Consider the following 4,069-nt stretch of genomic DNA (forward strand, 5'->3'; position numbering starts at 1 on the left):
CAAGGGCTCATGAGGGATGGGGGAGCGGGGCGGGAGGGGGAAAAAATGAGGACCTTATGCCAGGGGCTTAAGCAGAGAGCACATGTTTTGAGTATGATGAGGGCAATAAATGTAAAAATGTGCTTTACACAACTGATATATGTATGGATTGTAATAAGAGCTGTATGCGCCCCTAATAAAATGATTAAAATAAATAAATAAAAATAAAATCAGGAAAAAAAATAAATGACTAGCTATTAGCACGTAATAGCTGTTACTTGTTATTAATGTAATGGCAACAAGCACTTAAAAATAAAGATTCTTTGTAATGCCAAAAAAAAAGTGACAACGGCCACAGAGATGTCAGTTAAATACTTTTAGTCCCAGCAGCAAATCAGAAAGATGCTAGCCAAGTGACCCTGCTATGGATGCAGGTAAAAAGGTTCAATTCTAAGGGAGTCAGTGACAATAAAGTACACTCTGGGCCACAGATACAGTGGGACAATCGAAAGGGAAGAGGGGTGGGGTCTGGCCCATTTTGCTACTTGTCACACAAGCCAGAAAATCCTACCCCTCTCTCTTGAGGGGCAACCTATATCCCACCCATTTCCTTTACTTACCAGTATCGTACATTCCCCTCAAAAGACCCGCGTCCCTGGCTAGATGCCCCACTCCAGAATAAGGCTGAGCAGCACTGGTACTCTAGAATGTCATGAGGGCCAGTGGGGAAGGTGAGAACTGGACTTAAAGTAGAACCCAAAGAAAATTCAAAAGCTGCTGCCACGCATGTAGCACCAGCAACCAGTCCTTGCATGCTTCCTTCCCTGTCCCAGCAATCCCCTCTGGGGAAGGTTTATAGAATTGGGACAGCTCTTTCCCATAAAGGCTCTTCTGGTCCCAGGTTGTATGAGCTGGACAGTAAAGAGTGTCTGTCTGAGGCTGGTTTGTGCAAGAGGGCACATTAGGTCTCCTTGAGGAAACCTAATCTTGGCACAGATATTGAGGGCAGGACCCAGTTTGATGTTCATGGCACTTGTAAGGTGTTCTTCTTTAAGTAATAAAAGAGCCTGTCCATCAATCTCCTGGGAGTGAAATTCTTCTGCAATCTCTTGGCAACCTTGTACAGAAGCAATAAACTCATACACCTCCTCGACACTCCAAGGACTTGGGTTACTGGACAGGAGCATGGGGTTGATGCCCTGTAGTAGTCCTGGTGTTGGCGGAGCTGTGTTGGAGTTCCCCAGGTCACGTTCTCCATGCCCAGCTCACACGGATAAAGGCCCAGGAGATGTTGGAGAGAGTGCTTCCTCATAACTAGAATATCTGAGCCCAGACTACATAGTCCTCTTGCTCCAATGGCGCCTGCCCTGGATCTTGGCACAGATAATATCGGAGGAGCTGCGCCGAGGCCCCTGCTGGCAAACTCGAGCACAGTTGGCTTCCTGAAACATTTTCATTTCTTTCCTCTTCAATTGGAACTGGTGGCTACAGCTCACACTGTACCTCTTGGCACGTCATGGAACAAAACCTCTTGGAGCCTCGGAACTGCTCTCCAAGGGCGTACTTCCCACAGTACTCGCACTTCAGGAGATTTGCCTTATCTGGTTTGGCAGATGGGCCCTCCCAAGGGTCCACCTGACGGACTTTCATTCAGTTCTGTCGGGAGACCTGTCTGTAGTGGTTTCTCAGACTCTTTCAGCAATGGAGAACATCCCACCGGGAAAAGTTCTGCTCCTTCCTGGATAACAAAGCCTTTGATGGTGTGGGTGAGAATCTGGGGCTTCACAATGGCCTGTGTGGGTTGAGTCATCATCTGCCTGGACACCATGGTGAGTGTAGGAGGTGGTGGTGTTGAGGCTGAGGTCAAGGTTCCGAGTTCACTGCTTAGGGTATTAGCATTTACACCAGCCAATGGCTCAGCTTTCTCTCCAAGACTGTTCTTCTCCTCTAGGGCCTTTGGACTCTCGGCTACAGGAGATATCTTAGCAAGAAGCACTGAAACAAATGTAGAGACATCTTCTCTCTCTTCTTCAGACTCAGCCTTGCACTTGATAGCCAATGTCTGCGGTTTACCCAGGAAGTGCACAGACTGCATGTAGAAGGCAGCAGGAAGCTGGGCTACAACCGGTGAGGAGGTTGATGCACCACCCTTTACAGCATGTGCTGTCCCCTGCACAGGGGGCAAGGGTCATCGCAGGGGCCAATGTGGAAGAGCACTCCTACAGTGCACCAGGAGCCTAGGATGAAGGTGGTGAGGCGGCCAGACAGGCCTGACCAGCCCACACTGCCTCTGCCATTTCCCAGGAAGGAGGCACAGCAGCTGCCAGCTGTGCTAGCCCCAATGCCTGTGCCTGGGCTGCCTGGCTGCCGGGTACCTACAGCTTGCACCAGGATGTGAGGTGGTGGTTGATGGGTAGCAGACATGGTAGCAGACTCTAATTGAGGAGGCTTGATCCATGCTACAGGGGGTTTGGATTGGATAGGGATGGGTGGCTTGGGAGTCAGGTCAAGTGGGAGGGACAGAGGTGAAGACTGCAGTGCTTTACACAATTGATGTGTGTATGGATTGCGATAACAGTTGTATGAGCCCCTAATAAAATGTTTTTTTAAAAAAATGAAAGAAAAAAACAAAACAAAAAAAAACCAGGGTCTGGGCTTGTTGCTGGGCCCAGGGAGGGTGGGACCTGCTGAGTGGGTGGGACCTGTGGTGGCTGAGGGGCAGTGAGAATTGTGGCTTGCTGCTGCTGCTGGGCCAACTGGAGGTGAGTGGCTGGGTGGAGTAGCTGGGAGAGCTGGTGCTGGACCTGCTGCTGGTGGCGGATGACAACCTGCTGCTGGATCACCACCTGCTTCTGCTAGAGGTGGATCTGCTGCTGTGGCTGAATCTGTGAATGGGGCTGGATCTGGGTGTAGGTGGCTGTGCTAATGAGTCTGGCTGGGAGCTGGTGCTGTTGTCCATGTCAGGTTCATGCCCACTTCCTGCTGACCACTCCCTTCTGTTTCTGCCTTCTTGGCTGCTGCACTTTCTGCCTCTGTCTGGTTACCCTGGCTCAAAATCGCTGTTTGGGCTGCAGGCAAGGGCTGTATCACACCTGAACCTCTTCTGGGACAGTTCCTACCACCCATTCCTGAAGAAGGCAACTGACCCAAGTCCCCAGGGGCCTGGCCACCTCCACCTGGACTCATGGATCCTGGGATGCTACTCCCACTGCCTCTACCAGCTTGGCTAAGATTCAGGGACTGGCCAGTCACAGCGAGGGTTGGGAAAAGCTAGAGAGAGGTAGGAGAGGATCCAGGAAGAAAGGCCTTCTGAGTTGAGCCTTGCACTTGGGTTCCATGGGCTGAGGCCTGTTGGTTCCTTACTGCCAAGTTCTGCACTGAGGCGTGGGTGGTGGAAGACGGGAGCTGTGTGGTGCTGGTGTTGGGGGAGCTGGCCTGCTGACTAGTAGCAATGGTGGCCTGCTGTACGGCAGCCAGACCATGCAGCTGAGCATTGCCGAGTTGCTGCTAGAACATGAACTGAGGGACATACTGAGCCACGTTGGGCTGCCGCTGCAGAGCCTGCACTGCTTGCCTTCACACAAAGACATTTGAGCTCTCTTGGGCTGAGATCTGCCCCCTAAGCTCGAACTGCCATTAGTGGAGTTGGAGTTCTGCTTGTGCTCAGTCTCCATGACAGAGATCCAGGGTCCCCAAGGCTGAGGCTCCAACTCAAGACCTTCATGCCTGGCTCAGCACCCAAGTCCTCCCAGGGAGCATTCACTTCATGTGCTTGAGAGTCCCCAATCGCCGGACTGGGCGAGGGGCTCACTCCGAGTCTATAACTCTTTATGGAAGTAGAAAACCTTATCTTTCTCCCACAGAGCAGCTAGTGGTTTTGAACGATTGATCTTATGGTTATCAGCCAAATACATAACCACGCCACCAGGAATGAGATGCTTATGATGCTAGACAAAGAAAAACTACTATGAGGGAGAGGTCAAACAAACATCTACTCTCCATTTTATGATTTGTTTCTCCAGTACCCTAGACTAACACTTTATGGTACCTTGGGAGTGGGGTACTGGAAAAACAAATCATCTGTCTAACC

General features: G+C 50.8%; 1 pseudogene; it reads right to left on the reverse strand.

Moving 5' to 3' along the window:
* Window positions 1-3,653, reverse strand: part of LOC101640812 — a 13,228-nt pseudogene extending 9,575 nt beyond the window's left edge.
* Between the last annotated feature and the right edge of the window lie 416 nt (window positions 3,654-4,069).

The sequence above is a fragment of the Echinops telfairi genome, unplaced genomic scaffold (genome assembly GCF_000313985.2).
Source record: "Echinops telfairi isolate 266 unplaced genomic scaffold, ASM31398v2 ScPeMD7_9;HRSCAF=40, whole genome shotgun sequence".
In the NCBI taxonomy this organism is placed as follows: domain Eukaryota; kingdom Metazoa; phylum Chordata; class Mammalia; order Afrosoricida; family Tenrecidae; genus Echinops; species Echinops telfairi.